The sequence below is a fragment of the Pipra filicauda genome, unplaced genomic scaffold (genome assembly GCF_003945595.2).
Source record: "Pipra filicauda isolate LSUMZ 115617 unplaced genomic scaffold, ASM394559v2 scaffold137_size4652046_pilon, whole genome shotgun sequence".
Taxonomy (NCBI): Eukaryota; Metazoa; Chordata; class Aves; order Passeriformes; family Pipridae; genus Pipra; species Pipra filicauda.
Window position 1 is genome coordinate 4,338,577 of NW_024103851.1, and position 25,437 is coordinate 4,364,013.

Below are 25,437 nucleotides of genomic sequence, written 5' to 3' on the forward strand. Positions count from 1 at the left end.
GCAAGAAAGAGTGCATAGTGCTGAGGGTTACATTTTATCCTCATGCAATATTAGCTTCTCAAGAAAGTTCTCAGAATATATTAAGACATAAGATGGTATAGTCTGTGGTTACTTGAGAACATAAAACCTTGTCTTCTGTCATTCCTATGCCCATATCCCTGTGCAATGCTTACAGCTTCTTTTCAGAAGCTAAAACAACAGAGACAAACCTTGCTTCCTGATTGACTGATGGGGTAATGAAAAGTATTAGTAGTCCTTACAAACACCATTGATTTTTATTTTTTTTAAAATCTCAAATATTGACACCTTATCTTTGTATTTGAAACAAGTGTTTGTCTGTTTGATGTATTAAATGTAGGTAGGCATGTACACTGTGAGCATTATCTGCAGACTCTGAGGAGCTCACGAGCATATTTCAAATTCATTTCAACAAGGGCACCAGGCAATGTTATAAGGATTTTGTAAAAATCCATCCCTTAGAATCTTGTAAGTAATGTCTTGGATATCCTACAGCCTGGCCTTCATAAAGCTTTCAACACCGGGTTGAGCGGCTGCATGTGTGTGAAGCTGCCAATATTCTCTCTTTCTCTGGGCTCTGGAATTTACTATTGCAATAAAACAGAAGCATTCCCTTGCATACTAAACTGAAGTGGCTATGAAGAACAACCGTTGAAAGACCTCATTTATTTCATGGTTTCAGTTTAATTGACATCAGCATTCAGTCCTTTCTACTAGCCTATTCATTGTCTCCCTCTCCTGGAGGTTCAGTCTGGATTCAGTGTACAGCAAATTCATTACTGAACTGCAGCACCTTCCCTCTCTGAAAGGACAGGGAAAGAAGAAATCACACTATAATTAAAAGAAAAGCAACTTTTCTCTTTTAAGTTTTGGGTAGTTCCCATAATACCCACAGCAAGTAACCCATACCACTTCCCACATCTCCCAGTCTGAGACTGTTGAGGGAGAATATGTTAAGAGGATATTTATCTCTCTCTCTGACTCCAAATAACCAGTGCCAGAGGCAGCTTAATACAAATATTTCTGAATAATTCATGGAATGATTGATGGGCAAAAAATATTGCAAACAATGTCTTTTGGGCATATTATTTAATCAGCAGCAATAAAACTGTTCTTTTTGTAAAGAACATGAATAATTTATTTTAGTACTAAGGGATGAGAATTCCTGTAATGCTTGACTTTCGAGAATGATCCAACCAGCTCTAATCAGAGACTGGGAAACATGAACATGAGTGGTATGCAGTGTGCAAATATGTAGGCAATGATGAGAGGAAAATTATGAAGGGTCACCGTTCCTTCCACAAGAATGGGGACTAAAAGGTGTTTGAAATTAGGATAAAAGAACTGGTGTGCATAAAATAAAGAGAGCAGGAAGGCAGATTTGGCTTGCCTCATTGAGGAAATAAAAGCAAATATTACCTGTAGAGAGTGGGAGGGCATAGAACATGAAATGTAGCCTCCAGATAAATGCAATTTTACGGGAAGTGTTGGGGAAAGGATGTAGTAACATTTTTCTGTGGTACAGAAGTTATTTTTTAATACTGAACACACAATGATCCTATGCTCTTTTTAGCATAGTGCAGACTCTGTGAGAAAATGGTCCTCCAAAACCTGGCATTTGGTATGTCTCTCCTGTTCATGGAACAAATCTTCTATAGCTATCTCTGACATTTATATGATAGTAGTTGTTACTTGTGGGGATCACGTAGCCTTTCAGCTCAGTTGTGGTAGGGATGGTGTTGTGGAATAAGATGATTATTAACTCTAGGAAAACCACTAAGAAACTATTAATTTATTCTGCACTTACAGCTTACCACATTTCTAAAACATGTCAGAAACATGTTAGGGATTCTGCCACTGGGATTTCACAGCAGATGCCACATTAATGCTACAGATTATACCAGCATGGGGGCTTCTGGTGAGAGCAGAGACATTTGTAAGATGAAGAATGTTCAATATGACTTCTGTAGCTGAGAGCTTAGAAAAGGCCCTAATGCCCCACATTACCACTGGCTAAATGGAAAGACAGTATTGACAACTACTGTGGGCTTGGATTCCACATTGGCATCTGGTTAGGAATCAGTAGATTCAAAGTAGCTGAACCCAGTCAAAAAAGTGAGGTAGACAGTAGATGTTCTGTTTCTACTCAGTTCAGTGAAAACTCCATAAAAGAGTATGGTGTAATAAACACTTGAAGAAAAGTACAAAGATCAGCGTTTACAGAGCCATTGTGCTGTCGACTCTCTTGTATGGTTCCAAATCATGGGTCATCTACCGCCACCACCTGCGTCTCCTAGAACGCTTCCATCAACGCTGCCTCCGTACAATCCTAAACATCCACTGGTCAGATTATGTGACCAATACATCTGTTCTAGAACAAGCAGCAGTCACAAGTATTGAGGCCATGTTACTGAGAACACAGCTGTGCTGGGCAGGGCACGTCTCAAGGATGAAGGACCACCGCCTCCCTAAGATCTTGCTCTATGGTGAACTTGCCACTGGCTGCCGCAAGAGAGGAGCCCCAAAGAGAAGATACAAGGACTCCCTGAAACAACATCTCAGCCTTGGCCATATTGATCATCATAACTGGTCTACTCTGGCCTCCAATCGGGAGGTCTGGAGACACATGATCTTTAACGCTGCTGTCTCCTTTGAGAACACACGCAGGATCACTCTCGAGGAGAAAAGACAACGCAGAGAGAATCGTGTCCTGCAGAATATACCACCTAAGGAGTCTTTCTGCTGTGCCTTTTGCAATCGGATATGTCTATCTTGTATTGGCCTTATTAGCCACCAGCGCGCTTGTAACAAATGTGGATAGAGCCTTTCCCAAATCTTTGTTCGCGAAGCCCAGCCATGATATGATGATATGACTCAGTTCAGTGGACATTTGTTAAGTATTTAGTCCTTAAAATAAAAAAGAGGAAAAGTAGAAGTACTGTGTGAAAATATCTACAGAATCTAAAGTCCAGCAAAAGAACACTCTGCTACTAAATTATGTAAGAGTGTGTATCACTCATTCATTAAATATCAATAAATAATTTAAAAAATTTCTGTAATTTCAAATGCTCCTGAAATTATATCCATTCCCCTGGGTTTTGTTGTTACTGTTTTTTTTTTTTTTTTTTTGGTATATGCTTGTAAGAGGAGTTCTATGGGCTTTCTTCAGTTTAAACTCTTGATTTAAAAGTTTTCCTTTGCATTCATTAGCTTTAATAGAAAATGGAAGAACAGTAGATAGTGAATCATAATTTTACATTATTATCAGGAATGTAAAGAGAAAGATTCTTTAAAGTGAGAATATACCCTTTCTTTGGCAGTTTAGCTACTGGTTTCTGAATCTTCTTCCTGAGAGTACATAAGGTAACAGGATATTATGTCCTTCCCTTCACCTAGCTGTTAGCAGGTTTGCAAAAAGTCCAGGTCATCCCTTCAGTAGCTCTAGTGCCCTGTTTTTGAGCTGCAGGGTGCGGTAGTGAGATGTGAGCCTTGGATACAACTTTGGCTTTGCTGACGTTGTTTGAACAATTAATTGACTCAGTAGGCAGGATTTCAACATGTGCCCCAGCCAAGTGCAGGGCACAGCCTCGCCCTTAATGTACAGGTGTGGGTTGTTCAGTAGCATTTTATATCTGCAACAAAAAGAACCCTCTGTCAAATTTTTGTGAGTAATTGATATGTTACTCATTCTTTGCTGGATCAGAAGTAGTGGCCTGACCTTAAACATGTTTCTTAAACTGTCTTCCTGCTGTATACATTTTCCCACTGTGTAACTTTACAGATTCTGAAGCTAAAATAATGAGAATTTGTGTATGCGTATGAAACACGTTTCCCGTAGGAAAAAAATCACGACAAATGTACTTTAGAGTAAATGAATGAATGAAATTTAAGACTGATACTGCAAAATAAATTTGGACTGGCTTTTTTTCTTTTGGTGGGAGAACTCATTAGACTGTGAAAATTAATCACACTGTGCATAGTACCCCACTGGCAAACATTATTCATGGCAAAATAATTCTGTTGTTTTGAAACTTTGCATGTATACTGGATTGATTCAGTGTTTATTGAGATTTTTTGTTTGCATCTCATTTATGTTTGTGCCTACCAGATGGTCTTTATTTGTCTTAGTATTTCTTAGGAATTTCTTTTTATATCTTAGATTTGAGTGTCTGCATGATGAAATTGTGAAAGAAGAAATTGAGCAATATTAAACATCACAGAGAAGTGATTGCTAGGCATAAAGAAAGCAAATTATGATTGCAAATAGTAGTGTAAGAGAAAAGCCTGAACTGCTCTGGATTTTGGTTCTAGGGATAAGATCCTCAAGCAAAATGTTCCTAGTGTTGAATTTGGGGATTTAAAGTTAGGAAAATACTAAAGTAGATAATTTGCTAAGTTTTTTTTTTCTTCTTAGCAAGATTTCTTTTCTTAACAAACCTTTAAAATCTCATTGCCTGTGACATTTACACAGAGAAGCACTGAGTGCCTAACATTGCATTATAAACGTAACACAGGAGCCTTATAAGAAGCAATATCTTTCAATCTCTTTCAATCTCTTTCAATCTCTTTCAATCTCTCTAACCCTTTCAATCTCTTCTCCTCAGAATAGTAGACTAGTTTGTATTAGATCCACTGAGTCATTGTTCAGTCCTCACTGTCGAGTGTTGCAGTGATCAGTGTTGCAAGTCGGCTTCTTGTATGAGAAACAAATCTTGCCCCCTCGTTTATAGGAAGGGGCACTGACATCTGTAGTATTGTTTGCTTGGGCAATATTGATCTTGTCACCCCACCCCCTCCCCCTTCCTTTCCCAATCTCTTCCTGGAATAGGAAAGGCACACAATTTTGGAATCCATGAGAAATCTTTTATCATTTTACATAATAGAATAGCCTTTTCCAGTCTTTAGTGGCTGAAGCTTATGAACAGGAATTAGGTCATATGTCCTCAAAAAAATTTTACCCCCAGGGGATAGCAGAAAAGGTTTTGACAGATTTTCAGCAAAAGGATACCTTGCTATAAGATACCTTGATAATCATTCCATGTACAGACATAAAAACTGGCATGAAAAATCCTGGGACTGTTAATCTTGCAAAATTCAGCTAATAATCTGATATACTCTTCATGCAAAGTCAGATGAAAATATAATTAATACAGCTCCATAAATATATATGTATAGTGAGAATAAAACCAAATAATAACCTTAGATAAACCCAAGAGGCAAAAATACTATCTCCAAAAGTCCTCTGTTTCTGTCTTGAAGCTAACTGAATTATTTTCTTTCAACTGTGAATCCGTAAGTCTCAAGACAGGATGCTGAAGGAAAGCTAAATTAAATTGAGTGTGAGACCATAAACCATTGTCTCAAAAAGACACAACGTGAATAAGAATTAGTTACATCACAACAAGTACATATATATATAACAGTGAATAGGAGGCTGTGGTACCCATTGCTTGGTATAGACTATAAGAGGAAAATTAGTTTCTGGTAAACTGAATTAAATCCAGAGTGACCAGAGAAGATGGTAGATGAAGTTGATGGTGAAAGATATCCAAAACCATCTAAATCTGTCTCCTTAAGTCATTTGGTAATGGCAATATTAAGAGCAATCATGATTAGAAGTCTCTCACTAAAATAAATAGAGCTTTGCCTGGAGTCTCCACTTCTTTCACAGGGTTAAAATAAACTTGCTATTTTCTCACCCAGGATATGGCTCCTCCCACTGGGAAGTACTAAGGGGTACCTAGGAAGAATCAAAAAGCGTCCTATGAAAGGAAGAAGGAGGGAAAAAGCAAAACTGGAAGATTTGGAAACCCTGAAAACAGACACCAGATATTTTGCCAGGCACAACAAAAAGGGCAGAAGTGTTGGGCAGCAGCTCTGATGACTGCTGTTGTATTAAGGCTGTTGTATGTCTATACTCTACATTATTAAGAGCTGGCAACCAGATAGTGATTGGTGTTAATTCAAGTTGATCTTTTCTATTTTAGATTTTACATGTAATGTATTATCCAGGTTGTTTCCTCAATAATGTGACACATGCGTAAGGAGATCACAAGAAAAAAAAAGACTGATGACATTTCTGAAAAGATATATCTGGCCTTCAGCAGATAAAAATTTTACCATGCCTTTCTATTTCTTGAATCTGTATCAAGGTCTTGCCTCCTTCTCACATGTTCAAGTTCTCCTGAACAAGTTTTCGTTTTGTAGAGTCACTACTGAGGCTGTAATTACACCTGGGTTGGGCACCATGCCTCACCAGCCTCAAGGCAACTCAAACCCATTGTTTTTGTGGGAACCAGTGGCAAACATAAATTACAGCATCCCTTGCCCTGCTGCAAACACTCCTTTTTTCCTGACCTCTTTCAATTTGAGGAGTATAACAACTGTCACAATTCTCTTCAGGCAGCACCTTTTCAATAGCCATTGGTGAAAAGCACTATATTTTGAGTTCTGTGCTTTCTTATATGGAATAATGTAGATTTTTCCATAATTACAGAATCCTTTTGTAAAGTTCTTTCTCACTAATCTGCAGCTATGCCATTAAAGATATCTTTTAATATCTTTAAAGAGATTTAGGATAGCAGTTGCTTGCTCCACTTTAAATTAAAAGAAATACAGAAAAGAATGTGAATTCAGCACTGTTATTAGCTCAATAACATGAGTGGTATATACTTCATCATAAATATCTTTTCTTGTGTTGCAGTGGGCAACAATTTTTTTTTTGTAAAAATAACTTCACTCTTTTGCACAGCTCTGTTCTGGCCTGTAGGTGTCATAGTCAGAATACGGATGAAATAGATAAATATTAGTCTACTTACATGAAATAACTTTCTGAAAAAAAACGCTCTTTTTAAGTAACTACTGTTATTTATTGAAGCTTTGAAAGTGGAGAAACTACTCTAGTGTATAGACAAGCATACAATATATTGGATATAATTGCATGTGCTCTACCTCCGAAGATGAAGATTCTCAGGTTTCTCAGGTAAAAACAATTTTTCTCAAAATTCTTAACCTGAGGCCTCCAACTCTGAACTTGCCTGTCCTGATCCTACTCTTCATCCTTTCTTGCTTTCACTCTTGCTTCTTCTTAATATCTAACTCAGATAAGATCCAGAGAAGTGACTGCAAAGATTAAAAGAGCAGCATGTTCCTACACCCTTTGAAGGAGTAGAATGATGGACTGTAGGTGTAATAAGGCCACAGGACGAAGCAGCAGTGAATACTAGGGAAAGCTGCCTGAGCAAAAGGTGGCCTTCTGTGATGGAGTGACAGCAACAGCTGACCAGCAAATGTCATCTACCCAGACTTCTGTAAGGCCTTCAACAAGGTCCCACATGACATCATTATCTCCATATTGGAGAGGCATGGATTTGATTGATGGACTGTTCGGTGGATAAGGATGGATGGATGGATGGATACAGCCAGAGAGTTGTGGTCAATGGCTCTATGTCCAGGTGGAGGCTGGTGATGAGTGGTGTCCCTCGGCTCTGTCTTGGGATGGGTGCTCTTAATATCTTTATCAATGAAATAGAGGGATCAAGTGCGTCCTCAGCAAGTTTGCAGATGACATGAAGCTGAGCAGTGCATTTGGCACAACAGATGGAAAGATGCCATCCTAGGGGGACAAGCTTAAGACATGGGCCCATAGGAACCTCATGAAGTTCAAAAAGTAAAAGTGCAAGGTACTGCACCTGGGCTGGGGCAATCCCAGATATGAGTCCAGACTGGGAGAACAACCCATTGAGAGCAGCCCTGTGGCAAAGAACTTGGGGGTTTCTGTGGATGAAAAGCTGGACATGAGCCAACAGTGTGTGCTTGCAGCCCAGAAGACCAATGGTATCTGGGGCTGCATCAAAAGAGGATTGGCCAGCAGGTCAAGGGAAGTGATTGTCACTCTCTACTCTTCCCTCGTGATACTCCCCCTACAGTGTTGCATTCGGTTCTGGACTCCTCAGCACAAGACATGGGCCTGTTAGAGTGTGTCCACAGGAGGCCACAAAGATGATCTGCCGAATGGAGCACCTCTCCTACAAAGACAGGCTGAGAGCATTTGAGTTGTTCATCCTGGAGAGAAGTCTCCCTGGAGACCTTGTTGCAGCCTTCCAGTACCTTAAGGGGTCTTATAAAAAGTAGGAAGAGTGACTTTTTATATGGGTGGATAGTGATAGGACAAAGGGGTTTAACCCTTTTTTAGGGTTTTAACCTAAAAGAGGACAGGTTTAGATAAGATTTTAGGAAGAAATTCTTTATTGTGAGGATGGGGAGGCACTGGCACAGGCTGCCCAAAGTCTTTGTGGATGCCCCACTCCTGGAAGTGTTCAAGCCCTGGTTGGATGGGGCCCTGGGCAATCTGGTCTAATGGGTGGTGTCCCTGCCCATTGTCAGAGGGATGGGAACTGGATGATCTTTAAGGTCCCTTCCAACCCAAACCATTCTATGGTTCTATGAAACACCTAAGGAACCTAGTAGTATCAAAATCTCATAGTAGGACCAATTCTCATACTCTGTTAAGTAGTTAAGGACAGCAAAGCTTAGATTTACCCAGCCTAACTTCAAGCCCTTTACTGGAGACCTCACTTGAAAACCTTGTCACATTGTATAATCGATGCAATGTTCAAGCATCTCCAGGAAAACACTGATCCACCCAAGAAGTCAAGTTCTCTCCAGCTGCAGGGAAAGCTAGTAGTAGTTAGTAGTGAACTCCTAACAGGTCACCCAAAGTCACATGAAGTAGCACTAAACCAGTTTCACATTAAGATATAGTAGGATCTGATAACATATTAAGAGGCTGCTAATGTAAATGTCGTTTAATCTACAATTGCTATACAAATAGCTTTGGTAATAGAGTACAAAAGCTATTCTACTTAGCCAGTGCTCAGCTCATACAATTTGTAGAAAGCACATAATTTCGTCCAGTGGATGGTTTAGTGGGAATTCTAGTTCATCAAAGACAGAGGTGTTGGAGCCTTGGACATTTGTAAAACACGTAAAAAAGTGAACACTTAGGAAAAGTTTTGGTAATGTTATTTTAAAGCATTCCCTTTAACTATCCGAAAAATGGGACTAGAAAAAGAAAATTGATGTCCTATGTGTAAGTGCAAGAGAGATTATAATTTAAAGAAGATTTATGCATGTGATTAATTAAAATGGGTAACTTTCTGTCTTGAGCCTTCCTTTTTCCTCAAAAGCCAGGAGAAATGGTAAAAAATTCTTTGATGTCATTTGAAAAATATCTCACTTACATCTTGTAGGACCCAAGGTGGTATAACCCTGGTAATAAACCTGAACCTCTCTTCTGATTTACTAGATAACATAGTACAAGATTTTCATATTTGTTGCTGTAAACATTCATTTATAGAAAGACCTAACTTAAGGATTTCTAATTATTGCAGCATGAAAACAGGTTTTAGTAATTCTGAGTAAGAAAGGCCCATCAAACATACACTGAGGACCCTAGGCATTTCTGTGGATCTGTGTATTTATTTATTATTGTATTATTTTATTTGTGTATTTCCCGATAATGATACAATCTTGTGCAGAAATTATGAATTTATTTAGCTCAGTGTTATTAATTACTCCAACTACCAGGAATAAAGGATTTAGCATTTCCAGAGCTATGGAAATATAAAGACTGCATTTACAGAAGACTGTTTACAGAAGATTTTCAAATCCAGTTTCAATACTTGGATATCTCCATTCTATTCCAAATATTTAAAAACCTTCTTAAAGAAGACTAAATGAAGTTTTGAAGCTCCTGCTGTTCACATTACACAGTGGAACACTTTACCATGTACTTTAGTCCTGACTGTTAGCCCTTAGTTGCCTTGTGTTCTCTTATTTCAGTCTGTTGGAGGGCAATCTGGTGAGAAAATGTTGCCTGAAACTTGTTGAGGATCTTGCCACTGGCACCATGCTTGAATTGCTGTTGAAAAAAAGGTGCTCTAAGTCAAGTCTTTAATTCTAAAAGGGCAAGACACGAAGCTACTAGCCACAATTTCCAGTGGAAAGAATATTAGTTTAAGTTTTGGGGATCTAGGGTCGGTTCTGGATGCACCCATGTCTGTCCATCTGCTGTAGAACTGTGTTTGACCCTGTTATGCAAAGTTTTGCTCTGGTTAAACTGGAAGTGTGAGTGACACTAGGAACCATATTGTGCTCTGCTTGTGTTTGAAGGCTACGATTAATGCATGTTTTTTACTCTGCCCCTTGGACGATCTCCATGACTCACTTTATTTCTTCTGTATAGATATTTACATATCTGAAGAAGTCATCCTTTTCTCCCCTTATAGATGGTAGTCAATCTAAAGGCATGATTTTTGACACAGCTAATTTTTGCCTAGAAGCATCGATTTCTCTTCCATTGACTCTAAAGGTACTCAAGACTATTAGCTCAGAGGTAAACCTGCATTTGCTCACATAAACCAAACAAAAAAGCCTGATCCCATACAATGGAATAACTAGGAACAGTTACTTCAGGAAAATCTGAACACATAAAAAAAATAAAATTGGATAATGTGAATCTGACCGTATGTTTCTGAACTTAAAAGTATATCTGATGTCTCCATGAATTACAACAGCCTAGTAAGAGTAGGCCACATAATGGATTAAATTGCAGTAAGAGCAATCAGGAACAGATTGCTTAAAAAAATTAATAAAACCAGTTATATCAAGATAAATAAAAACATCCCCATCATCTAAATTGATCCTACTAAGTTGGGTCTAGGGCAACCCTTCTTTAGGATTGATATGGTACTGCTGAAAAGGGAGAGCTTTCTGCATAAGGTGGTGGGAGAAAAGTGGAGTGAAAAGAGCTTGGAAAAAGTTTATAGAAAATAAAGACTGAATCTTCTTTGGAAAGCTTGAATGTATTTTTTTATTCTTTAGATACCTTGAATATTTTTTTCTCTCTTTCTGTGCCTAGGGATTTCTTGTGCCTTTGCAACTATTTTAGTTTACCTTTTTTATAGCTAGTCAGCACACAAGCCACTTTTTCTTTTGCAGACTCTGAAGCTTATTGTTGCATCTAAAAAGAGATGCAACAAAGACTTTCTTCCAGAGACAAGATTTCCCACACCCCCAGGATAGTCTATTAAAGCAATAAGCATTGATGTTTAGACAAATTAACAACTTTTTCTTCCTTTATGAAAGACAAGGAAAACAATAAACAAACAAAAAAAACAAAAAACAAAACAAGAGAAACCTTTTCCAAACCCTGTATGAGGCTCATATTAGAAGACTTTCATCATCTTCATCAGAAAAAAACAATGTATCGGTAACTGAGTTTAATAGCCTTACTCAGTAACCTTACCTGTATGGGCAAAAATATTAATGCATTTAAATTGCATTGGTGACAGGGATATTCTCATGAGCTATAACTGCACAGATTCTTTTACGAACACGTAACCCCTCAACATATCTCAAGAATACTGTAATGCCTTTGTTCAAAGGCACCCGTCACTTGGGAGACTTGCCTAGCCCCATTGCTTTTAATCCTGATAACTAATTAGCATCTGATTTGTAAATGCTTCATATCAGGAAAGGAACATGAATTTATTTGAAAGAGTCCTTGTCAGAATGTTTTCCTCAAGCAAAACTTTACAAAACATCTTTGCAACCAGTATTATTTCTTAATCCTATGAACAGGGGGAAAAAATTCCGTAGAACTCCTTCAAGTCCCAGGCAAGTTAAGAATTATTTTTATTTGTTTGTTTGTGGTTTGGTTGGGGTTTTTAAAATTTTTCTTTTTTGCATTTTGTAGATTTTGTTTATTTTAATGTTTCTTTGAGGAATAATTGTTCAGTGCAGCACATCTCAATCATACTTTGACTTGGTATATTTTTGTATAACATTCTGGTGAGCAATGAGGACTGAGTTTGGTTGGGGTTTTTTTTTGTTTGTTTTGTTTGTTTGTTTGTGGGGTTTTTTTTTGGGAGAGAGCTTAAATTATTATTTATTTAAGGGTTTTCTACAAGTTAGTGATATTCCCATTCTTCTAGAGAACCTTTGACAGAATGAATTTCAGAACCTACAGCTCCAATGTGCTACAGTATGTTAGAGCCTCTGCTCTCAAGAACAATACTGAAATGTTAACTAAATAAAAATAATAAGAGTTGTTTTGAAGGAACTGCTGCAGGCTGGCTATTGTATGTGCTCCTTAGTATAAATACAGATATAAAAGAGTTTGGATCCTGATTAAGCTGCAGCAATAAGCATGGACATGAGTTATATTTTTTAAATTATTTACGACTTCACAGTGTCTGTGACTTTAAATTATTGATGCTAGTGACAGCAACTGTCAATGAGACAAAGCTTCCACTGAAACAGCAGGAGCAGCATACTGTGGTGTTCAGTGCTTTCAGTCCTTCTTATTAAGGAAAAATGTCACTTCTTTCGTTGTAGGAGAGCAGAAAAAAAGGAAACAAGATCATTATTAAAGGAGAACTTTCCTCCAAAAGTCTTTGATTATAGTGTGTCTCTCAGAACTCTCAGGATGACAAAAATGTTCTTACTGAGCATGAAAGAGACTGGTCTTAACAGTAGATGACTACATAATGTTTGCTGTAGCATGTTTTTTCAAATGTAGGGTTACAGCTGCAAAAATGTCCCTGCTGGACCACAAAGGATGAGTCAACACTGTGTTTTAGAGACTTTAGGGGGCACATTTGTCTCCACCTGCATCCCACAGTGCATTGTCTAGGGCGGTGTCACGCCTTATTCAGGCAATTCATTCAGGACAATGGTATTAGCTCTCCAGATGTGGTAGAAACACTTTCACCTTTGTTGATATGGCAGCAACAATCAGGAGTACTACAGATCGTCTGTCTTCTTTATTACTGCTGCTCTCTCCTGCTGACCTATGCAGCTGTAATCTCCTGAATCTGTCTGTCTACATCTGACAGCTTCCTAATAAAGTTTAGTTGCTTTAGGTGCAAAAGCCCAGGCCTGTTCTAAGTTTGGTGTTGTGGGTCTCTGTTTTTCCTATTTCTTTATTCAAGTTCAAAGCAACAAAGCACTCAATGAAATTCGTGAAGACAAAAGGAGAACCTTGTGTTGTTTGGATCTGGGAATTTCCTTGAAAATATTACTGCTGAAAAGAGAGAAGATTCCTGATGTGAAAACACCAGTGAGCCATGTGAGTGTGCTGCATATGTACTTGCAGAGTAGAAGAGAGCTGTGTGGAATGTGAAATTCCATCCTGTACTGTCGGGGATCAGGTGCCAAACTGTATAAAGACAAGTGGTGTATTAAGAGTGGGAAATGACTGAAGAATGACTCTCTGTAGATAATGACTTTCAGTAGAGGAAGAGAATCATGCCTGTTCTGTGTCCTCTTTTGTGCACAGATGGAAGGAGAGAATCAAAAGTCTTCTGCTGTCATTTAGGAAACAAAGATCATCTTAATGACTTGCAAAATAGTAATAGGCACATGGGCACGTGTCTAGGAGCCTGCGAAGCTGCAGGAAGTGAAGTGTGCTTTTATGGTTCAGGTTAAATCTCAGTAAAATGGACTTGAATTAATATTGAGGCAATGGCTGCCTTGTGGTTGCAGGTCACCAAGATGGCAGGAGTTCTACCACCCCAGAGGATCTAAATGGGGCTCATCTGTGTAGCCTAGGGGGACCTGCAGCTCTGCAGCTTTACATTGCCCAGGGCACTGGCCTCAGGGGCCTATCCCTGGCCTATCAGCTGTGCAGAGTAGTGGCCTGAATCAACATCGCTCAAGGGGCTAGTTCCTTCTCGAAGCAGAACAGCCACAATACATAATGTTTGTCCTGAATCCCAATATATTTATCATAAGATTTTTTTCTTTTTTCCCCCACCCTTTCAATATACCTGAAGTAATGACTGCCCTGCGTTTTAACAATGTAACACCAGCACACTAAAGGTAATCAAGAAACAAGGACAATGACAGTGCAAGTATATCATACAAGACTTAGAGACCCAAGAAAAGATTTACATAGCTGTATCTGTGTGGTAGCAAATGCAATATTAAGTGGAGAATGTAAGGGGTCGACAAAAAAAACCCCAAACAACCCAGCAACAGGATCTTATAAGCTGGCCTTTAGAAAAAGCAATGAGAGGAAGCTTTTCAAGTGAATCCCATTTGACTACAGAAATGACTGAACAATAGTCTTGTTTGATACCTTCAGTGTTTATGAAAACAGTTCTGCTACAGAATACTGCTACAGAAATAAAGAAGTCACCAAGATAACTAAGATGCTTGATTCTATCATTGCTTAATATTCTTTTTACTAACACCCCACGGAGGCCTAATGTTTTGTAGCTTAGTTTTGCTGTGTCTTGGTCCCATATTCTCAAATCAGTAATGCAGCATATTGCTCTGCCACCATCTACCTGACCTCCAGCGTGGTCATAGCATGAAAGTATGCAGTATATGGACAGTGGCCGCACAGTTTCTTTCTTTCATAAAGATTCTTCCAGCAGCTTTTACTGTAGTTAATAGTGGACTGCTGACATCATAAGAAAATGGATGACATCATCACTTTGAGTCTGTACAACATATTTAATGTTCAAGGGCATTGACTATAGAGTACTGACATCAGGTAGCACCTAAAGACTGAAAACATTAAGGTCTTTTGATACTGACTTGCAATATCCAGTAAGAATATTTAATTTTGTAGTTTAACCACTAGTTAGTGGCATAACAGCAACAGAAAATGCAAAGACTCTTATTTTCTTTTTATAAAACACTGAGCATGGAATACTAATGGGAAGATCTTATTGATGATGTGCCATGAAGAAATGAAAGCTAATGATATAACATTTTGCAAAGAAAGCCTTTGTAAGCAGAAAAATAGCATTTCTTATTTGTCTAAATCTATCCTACATGTCTCTTAAAAAGAGAAAATTCACTTAAGTACACACATTATTCATTACATTATAAGAAGCATTACATTTAACATTTTTCACAGAATCTCTATAGTGACACATAACTGTGTTCATTAGGTCAGATCTTTCTCACCCATCTAGTGGGTTTATTGTCCTTGGCTGCCACTGAACTTAATATAGTCTGATGCCTTTCATGTATCCTGGGTATAGTGAGGGCTTTCCACAGTGACAGAGCAGAAATGCGTCCGACTGTATAGATTCTTCTATCAAATGCAGGTAAATGTCTCCAGAATCTGGACACCTGAGCATCTCAGTCTTTTTGACATATATTCTCATATCTCCCAGAGAGTTAACAAAGGACCAATACATAGCTGAATTATTTTTAGCAAACTAGGAACTGTTGGTCATGTCTTACAGACAGAAAAACTGAGGAAACAGACAGTGCCCAGAATTAACCAGCTGGTGAATGGCAGAGCTAGGAACTGTAGATTTTCCAAGTCCAAGCATTGCCTACTTCATATTTTACAGATGAGGGAATTAAAACACAGAGAAACAAATATTTTTGTATAGGTCATGAGGACAGTCAGCCATAGCAAGTAGAATCCACCTCAAGACTTTTATACTTAGGCTAGTGCTTGTGCCACCAAATACTTCTTTATGGACAAAAAGATCACAGACTGAACATACTTCACAATAAGACAATGGAGGAGGCAGAGAGCTGAGCAGGTGCTACGGTTCCTTCAGCTTGGAGATGAAGAATTTTTGTTTACACAGTGCTTTAGCCTTACCAAAGTCATAGCTGGAAGGCTGGCCTAAGGAACAAAACAGTGGGCTATCAAGTGTTGTACTTTCTGCATGCCAGCCTCTAGATAATGCAGACTCCTGTTCATACAGGCCTTGAGTTTGGGCTTTTTCCCCAGCTTACCTAAACAGAATTTTTTTGATATACATATTTTGAACAGCAGGTGATGCTAGAAGACTTGGGATTAAACACTCTCCTGGCTGCAGTTCTCTACAGTTGTTGCCGAAGAGTGAGGAAAAACATGCTGAGCTTTTCCTCTATCTCTGTAAGAAAGGTCTATAGCTTGAGATAATACAGATACTATGATTAAAATGGTTGCACTCAGAAAGAAGAAATATTAAGCTGTTTTATAGCAGTAATTTATGTGGCTATTTAATATCCTGGACAAATGTGGTAATAGGGTCAGCCCAGTTCAGAGAAAGCCCCTTTGTCTTTTGGTCTTCTGTTAAAACTTCATCTGGGAGATATTTTAGGGCTAATAGTAGTTTCAGTTTCAAGGTGAATTTTCACCTACAAAAAAATAGGAACAAAACAAAACAAAAGTAACTGAGCCTTACTTTGGGAATTGAAAGTTAAAGAAGTGGACAGGAATTAGAGGTTTCTCACCTTGAACTCTGGTAGAAAATAAATGGGAATTTTGATCTCCATGTCTTCTGCACTAACTCTTATACTCTCTTTCTGTCTATATCCATGGCAGATAGAATGACAAATGAATAATAAAAAGTATTTCTGTTTCACCACTGTTAGCGCAGTGCTTATTTGCTGTCTCTTCAAACACCTGATCTCCAGTGTAATACAAAGCGTATCTTTGCACTTAACTCAGTTTCACAAAACAGTGGAAAAGTTTGATTTTTAGTTTGTGTCACCACATTAAAAATCAGGTTTTAACATGCTCCTCAGAGGACCCTATGTCAAGCTTCTCACCGAGTTCCCATGGAATAAATCTAGCCCTCAGCCTTTACATGGGGTGGAATAATGTGTTGGATTTTAAGAGGCTTCTACCTTTTGCACAGATTATTTCTGTGGACTGCAATGTAAAAAAATATCAGTAATAAAAAATGCAGCTTTCTGTAACTGCTAAAGATGTAATGCCATGCAGACATGCATAAAAATAGCTTTATATACTAAAATTGGTGTATTTATATCAAAAGCATTAGAATAAGAATCTTCATAAAGACAAGCAGCAGAAGGGAGGAAACCACCCAATCTGCCAGTGTTATTTCACAGTAACTTAGAATAAATAAGTCAAATAAAAGTCACTATAGTTTTCCTGTTTTGTTATTAACAGCCAGTACATCCTTGACATAGAAATTTGACATAGGGGGTGACAAGTAAAGGCATGAAAACTTTGATTTAACTTGAATAACTCAGTAATGCATTCACTAGTACAACAGTTACACTGCTTTATCTTCCATTTATTTCCCTGTAGGAACAGAGCTGCAAAACACAAACCCATCTAATAATAGTGTTAATAGATTACAGTTATTTTAATATATGTAGATAGATTGTTTTAATGGTGAGGTTTGGGGTTTTTTGTCTATTTTTGTTTTCCATTTTCAACACAGATAGAGGTACAGTAACATTTTCACCATTTTTGCCCGGGACAGAACTGTTTATAATTCTATTTTCAAACAAAATCACTCACAAAAATTTCAATGTCTATTTTAGAAACTCAGAATTAAAACTTTCTTCCAGATGAGGATTAACTTAGAGAGAAAACAGAAAAGTTTTAATTTCACAAACTTCTCAATTAGAGAACAAACACACAGGGAAATCACACAAAAACTACCAATATAATTCTTTCGTCCAATTTTTTTGCTTATGATAAAAGGCTGAATCAACCAATGCTTTAGAGAAATATTAAGAGGTTTTACCATCAGGTGGAAATTCCTATGTCCTATTTTGATGCAATAATAATAATAATGATAATAATAATAATAATTTTGCATACCTGCAAAATATATTCCTACATTAGGAACAAACTGTAAATCTTTATGAATTTCTTTGGCGTTCCTTGAAGTGTTTCACATGGCTTTGCAGTAAACCTCATGTAAAATTTCTTACCTGGAATAGCATCCTATCTGGCTGACTGCCTTTAAGTACATGTCAGAGGAAACTTACTTGTAGAGCCCCATTAGTAGAAAATCAAGTGTTTAAATTCAGTGATTCCACTGCTACTATGTGTGCTGTTATTTCTGGTATCTCTGTAACGGAATGCTCAGATGTGATGTTTGAAATGAGAAGTATGATTTTCTTCCTTTCTTGCACAGCTATTTTAACTGCTTGTGACTTCTCCCTGCTGGGCAAACACCCATCCTAGCAGGAGCCTCATGCAGGACACTGTTATATGTGAAGTCTATATACTGCAACATCATTACCCACTACATTTAGAAAAACCTGTTTTATATTATGTGCCTTTCCTCTCAGCTGTTCTCAGTTGTTACTATGGCTTCTCCAGAGGCTGTTACATTAAGAACAGAAGCTTGCTTTCTTCCCTTTCTGTGCTGGTGGGGTGAGATTTGACAGCTTCTCTAGGGACTTCAGAATAAAGTTTTGGATTTGAGGAAGTTGTCACAGAACTTCTGCCTTCCTGATTCCCTCAGCTACACCCTCTTCTAGTTTTATTTTTGTTATGTCTCAGCTGGGAAGTGTTTGATCTGAACATGTTTGGGACATATTCCCCTCTGATATAAGGGTAGGAAAGTACAGACCACCCGATTTGACTCTGGGTTATTTAATGTGGCAAGTTTGGATCCTTTCATTGAAAAAAAAACCAGGTGAAAATTTTCATTGTATGGCACTGCATGGATCCAAGATCATGTAATAAGAGATAAAACTCCTTACATTGACTTACCTGTACAACTTATGCCTGTCTTCTTACCTCTCATGGTGTAAGGTTGCTCTTCTCTTCAGGGAGAGAGGAGATTGTAGCTGTCTGGAAGCAGCATGAGCAGGGTTACAATATGACAAAGCCAGCCAGGAGCAGTGGGTGACTCTGGAGCAGGCTAGCATCTTGCTGACAGGGTATCATTCACAGGGCTCAAACCAAGTGAGCAGAGGTGGAGGTTTGAAACATCAACAGCCTCTGGCATGGTGAGAAAATCAGCCGTGTCCAGGGTCTGGCCAGAGATAGGCCTGTAAACAAGGCTGCACTGAGGGTCTCAGGTCCACCCAGAAGGCAAGGCTGAATGGCAGCTACCTACAACATATCCTAGCTCCATCCAGGTAACAAGCCTGAATGAATCCAGACTCAAGAGTAGAGACAGGCATTCCCGTGACTCAACCAAAGCAAGAAAGAGGTGTACTGAGCCGAACTGAAATAGGACTCTTGGGCCAATGGTCAGAGGGTGTGGGGAAGCTCCAGAAGAGGCTGACCACGGCCCTGATGGTAGGAGCTATGTCTGGCTCTTTTGTATTGACAAGAGCATGAGCTGCAAATCATGTATCCTTCAGCTAAGAAATGATCTGATGTACATGAAACAGCAGGCACCAATATCTGCATACGTTACTGATTTGAGGGCATGTGTCAGAGCCAGGGACTGCGCACCTGCATTTTCCATCACCCATTGGAAGCTGCCATTCTTTACTTGCTTCCTTTCAGAGTTCTCAGTGACTTTTGTCACTTCTTCCTTCATGGTGGCAGTTGCGTGTTCCACCGTGGCATATGGCAAGAGTCCTTGCTGCTTTGCTTTCTCTGACTGCGCACAAAGCAGCTGGCAAGAACAATCCAATAAAGCAGAACTCCAGCGGGAATGGTAAGCTCTGAATGATTGCTGATCACCTCCTGGTCTTTGTAAAATGGAACCAGAAAAGAGCTGGAGTGAAAGAATGGAGCAACTAAAGGCTTAATTGGAGCCAAAACTCTCTGGAGATTTGGAAAACTCACAGGAAGTTTTAAATAGCCCATCATGCTGTGCTTGCAAGCATCTGTATTAGGATGCCAGCAACAGAGGAAATCAGTTAGAAGGTTGCCCTATTTCTAGAATAGCTGTCTTTAAAGTGCTTTATGTGCTAATAATTTCCATGTAAGTCAGACAAAAAGAAAGTAATGCTACAACTGTTGTAAGGAAATTTGAAGAGTATGGTACCACATGACTACAAACAGTGAAAAATACAAACTGAAGATGAAACTAGAGAACAATCTGTGACAGAACTGAGACCAAATAAGAATTTTTAAGGACTAGATATGTTCCCAGCAGGAGGTGAGTCTGTGAGCAGAATCAAAAAATTCTGGGGGCTACTACAGAAAAAATCAGAATTAAACCCTCATGAAACATTTTGAGTTCACCAGGCAAAGAAAATCAACCAGTCTACAGTAATACTATGGTCAGTGCTCTGAACTTGAAGACATAAGAAAATCCAAACCACTATGAGACACCTGAGGGAGAAAGTCATGCAGAGCTCAAAGTTTCAGTCCGGCAAAAACAGCAAGTGGAATTGGCATGTATTCAGCTCCCAGGGTGTTTTCTGGGAAAATTCATCAATATTTTGATGGGATGGAAGGCATGAAGGTTTAATGGAATGACGTTTTGATGTGGGAAAAACACTAGCTGAGCATAGCTGGAGGCACAGAGCAACTATGGAGAGAATCAGAACTAAACTAAAGAAAACTTAAATCCTGTATGATGGAGGTAACATACCTGGAAGAGATATACATGTAGATCACAATAAAGCTGAAGATATCACTAACATCTCTCTGATAGATCAATAAGAAGGTACAAAGAGTCCTTGAAATGCTGAATTATGGAGGGAGAATTGCCTCTAATCTGCAAGGTACACTAGAGCCTTAAGTAGGGGTTGGAAAAATGAAGTCAGCAGCAGCTCAGAAATAGATCCTGCAAGATGAGATTATGACTTTCATCACAGAGAGGCCACATGAGTGCACTCCCAATCCAGCTTGCTAATCAGAAAAGACCTCTCAGTTGTCATTATGTAGAAGTCAAACTAAAGCACATTTAAGAAGTGTATTGCTATCACATAACTTTATAAACAGAAACAGAGGAGAAAGGGTAGAAAAATGGCTAGGGGCCAGATCCAGGATGGTTTTTGTCAACCTCTGTTATAAGCCATAAACATGCAGTTCAGTCCTGAGCTGTCAAATAGTCTCTTCTTGCATGGTGGCTTGTCTTCTATGTTTACCACACAATAATTTCCTTTGATCAGCTGGGAGGAGACTGACCTGGAAAAAACATTGGTATTAGCTTTGCTTCTGATTTTATTTGGATTCAAATCTCCGCTGAAGACTGTATTGCCTAAGGAACTACAATGTTAAATTGTGGGAATGGCAGGAAATCTCTAAAAATTCAGTAATAATGGTAAATATTTTTTGAAAAGGCTTTAAAGGGCCATGATTTCAAATCTCCTTTCATCTGACAGCCCTACAGAAAGATTGGAGAATTTGGAAAGCCATGGCACTTCTATATACATGTTTCATTCCTAGCTTAATACAGAAATGCTTCATGATTTTTCAGTAGCTCTTGATAGACTACTGAGGAGGAAGAAATTGCCAGGGGATAGACAGTGTTCTGATATGTCCTTGATGTTGTAGAAACTGTAAAGCCATTGAGTTAGAAAGTCTTACATATATGCAGAAATTATCAGGAATGGCGAAGGATCAGTTGGCTTTTGTTTTCTTTGTCAGCTTTCTGACAGAAAACTGCCTCAGCAAACTGAAATTTGTCAAGGCCTTTCATGGCTACCAAATGAGCAGTCAGAAATCCAGCCTTGCCTTACTCAGGATAAGAACTTGGTACGAAAATTTGCATGACACAGCTGTATATCTCGTTAGACATGACAAGAATTTGCATATTATGCTGTATATTCATTTCGATATCAAATTTAAAAGGAAATAAAGGTATGCTTGTTTTGTTTGTTCTGAATTCTACCTCTGAGTGCAATTTTTTCTGCCCACATTGCTTTCTTGGTGTATTTTTCAAATAATGTATGACAAATCTAAACTTCTACATACCGTAAACCAAACATTTTTTCCCTCCAGCTTTGATTTTTAGGACATTTACATGGTAGCTGAACTTGCTGATTGTCTAAAGAAATTAAAAAGTGAAAGGGCTAACTTCTGTGATGTGGCCAGCGATGAATTCTTCTAACACTCTTATACATTTTCCAAGACTTTGTACTGAAACAAGGTGAGACTTATCCTGGAAATATCTGTACTGATGTCATTGTAGTAAATACCACAAATTGACATGTCCATCAACTGCACTAGACTTACATTAGACATGAATCAATTTTTATATGTATTGATCAGCATTAGGTCATGATCTTTCCATGAATATACACTCAAGAACTCAAGAATAAAGCTAAAGTATAGAATCAGCAAGAGTAAAAATATGAGTATTTCACCTCACATTAACAGGTGATAGTGTTTCAGTTCAATAGAGTATCTGGAATATGGTTTTATTTTTCTGTTTTTCACAAAAACTTCACCACTTCTTGTGGGAACTGTACTGAGAATGTTTCTTGTTAATATCTAGGTTCATATCAGATACATTAGTCTACTCATCTTCTATTCCAGTGAGGTCTTTTCTTGTTTTTGTGAGAAGTGAAAAGGGGGATTTTTAGTTGTAGCCTACTGAAATAGCCTAGATTTACATTCGTGGAAAGAGTTGGTGTAACCGGGAGGATGCTGAAACTGAAACCATACACTGCTGAAAGCTCAACAAGAACAATATTTATTACCAAAAAGTAGCCAACAAAACGAAAACCCGAGAGAGAGGAAGGAGGAGGAAAATAAGCCCTCAGTACGAACTCCCCCACTAACTCAGGTGTTGCTTACAAAGCTCTCTTACAGACTCCAGAATGCCTAGAATTACCCATAGCAGAAGCTGCATCCTCGGAGCGTCAGCAGGCTCACCAGATGGCAGGCGTCCCCGCAAAACGCAACGTTGTCCTTCATTGCGAAGCTTGAGTTCCACTCCCAGCACGAGCTATCTGCTTTTTATACAATTAATTGCTGACGTCTACCTGGGCAGGTGTGGTCAGCACCGCCCAGCTAGAGGCCTTCAGTCCCTCCCTCTGTTATGCAAGCGGCATCTCTTCTGTGCATGCGTGGGTACTCTGGAATTTCCCCGTGCCTGCGTCCTGCACCTCAGGGTTTTTTTCCTAAATGGGTCTGGGGGCTTACTTCATCACCCTCATCTTCACTTTCTTCTTCAAATGCCCTTGAAGGGCCATCAGCCAATAGTGAGGTACCAAGTAATTATAGTTTATACAAGATGCTTCCTTCAAGGACAAAGTTCTCGTTTATCAGTGCTTGTTTTCTCATAACTTGGCGGGAAAAGAATAGACTCTCACAGGTGGCTGTGCCAACCACAGACCAAAAAATAGCAGCATCTAATTAAGCATGAATACAGTTGGAAACATCCATTTATATGTAGCAGTAGTAGTCCAACTTTAGCTATAGAAAACGTGCCATTTAGAGCAGCAAATACAGACCCTTGTACCCCTATGTATTATATCTATAAAAATGACCCTTGCAACTTTCCCAGTCAACAGATTCTGCAAAGAACAAGTATTGATTGAACAGGTTCTACCTTCCAATACTCCAAAGCATAGGCAGAACAAGCCCTATGTGATGCCATCCAGTGTGTTTCCTATTACTGCTTAATCTGCCCAGAGACACATGATAGTTCAATTGAGGTCATATTGATATTCTTGTCATACTGGATATCAGTGGATGTCAAAACTGACAGTGAGACCCTCTCATTGGGACAGTACCAATCATTTTCCTTTTATTCTCACAGGAAATAGTGCATTATTCTACACAGAGAACTGAAAAATTCTGTGGGTGGTGTGTGATTTTGAAACCAGAATTACCCAGGTCCATTGAGGTCTTTGTGTGGACTAGAACTGCTAGGGCGTCACTTAATCCTGAGTTGTTTAAATTCTCCTCTAGTAATCACAATCCCCTCCTGTTATAATGCAGGTGTACTGCTGTGACTCTATTAGTTGTTCTCCCTGGAATTTCACTACAAATGATTACTGGAACAAGGAGCATCAGTGGGTGGGGGGCAAAGATTTATATTGTGACGAGATGATGTACTCTGCATGACTTCTGATGCTACCAGTGTCTGCTTAGAAATTAGATGTGTTATTTCTTCATTTTGTGGTCAAACACAAATCTAGCTGTGGTACTCATGCAAGCCTATTTGCAAAATATATGATACGGTGTATGTTCGACATACGTTTTAAATAATCCTCAGAAGGCTTTCATTCCCTTGTCATTTAGTATCCGCCTTAACTGGTGGTTTCTATTCAGTTCCTGTTCTGCTAGCTCTACATTCATTGGGCCATAGAAGCTAGAGATGGAAAATAAGACAGTTGACAACTCTGGTACAGAAACTATCTCTCAAACACATGTTTTTACCTTCCTAAATATATACAACAGTTTTGAGAGCCTTGTTCAGACAACCCTTCCTCTTTAATCAGTCACTTAAATCCTTGATACTTTTCCCATCTTTTGTCTCACTTATGTCTTTTTAATTGTGAACCCAGCACTCACTAGAAGCTTGTTCTTGCTAAAGGTCATTTAAGTCTTCCTTGTGGCCAAATCACAGAACTTCTTTTCTATTTTTTCCTCTTTAATATTTTGACCATTTTTTTTCCTGGTCTGTCCTGATTTTCCTCTAGCTATTTCCACCACATTTGTAAGATGTCCCTCACTGTCTGCTACATCTCCCTTATCTATCACAAGTGTCCCTGAAGGCTTTGCTACTAGTTTTATCTCTCTGGATTTATTATCAAGAAGAACTTCTGAGAGCTTCTGGGCTTCTGCTCTGAAATAACTTTCCTGCAATTAACAAGCTGCATGCTTATATTCCCAAAAGCTGGGAGACTTAATTTTTTTCTAACTTGTCTATTGTCATTTTTGGGGTGAGAGAATGAATGTAGTGAGGGAAACAAGGAGTGACAATATGGTCAATATAATCTGACCCACCGTAACAGCTGAAACCACCTCTAGCTCAGCTGAAACCACCTCTAGCTCAGCTGAAACCACCACTAGCTCAGTTATCAGGAAATCTTGGGACAGAGAAAGTGGGAGAAAAACAAAAATATTATATAGAAAATATATGTTAGAATAATAAAAGTGGAATTTCACAGTTACCATAATGGGAACAGCCTTAGATTTTCCTTTTCCACATTATTTTCTTTTTTTACTACTGAAGTCAGGAGAATGGAGACAAAACGAGAACCAGACAGTGCAATAGTAAATTACAGACAAAAATTATTCCCCAGCATGTATGTATGTCTAAAAATGTCACCAAACAGCTGTATACTTGCTTCTTACAGTTAGAAGCTGTCCCTGCTTTGAGGGTGTGCAGGGAGGGGTGAACCAGATGACCCCCTCCCACAGTTCTGCTATTGTTCTAAAAAGCCAAAAGAAACCTATTTTGAAAAAAAAGTCTTTTCATTGTTATTTTCATTTAAAGTCTTTTTAAAATGTTTTATTAGCTTCTTAAATAATTTATTTGACTGAGATAGTTGTTATTTAGTACATGCTTTACCTTCTTATTCAACGCAGTGTTCTGAGCAAGATCCACTTCTTCCGAGACTGACAATGATCTGTCACTTGTGATTTCCATCAGTTATGAGATAAATGAAATTTATACCTCAGCTGACCTATCCTGTGAAAACCATTCTAAAGCAGACATAAAAATTACTATGGCTTAATCTCTTCATTTTAACTTCCCTTAGCAATTTTCATGCATACACATGAAAGTCAAACTTATATGCCAGCTGTGTTTCTTTCCT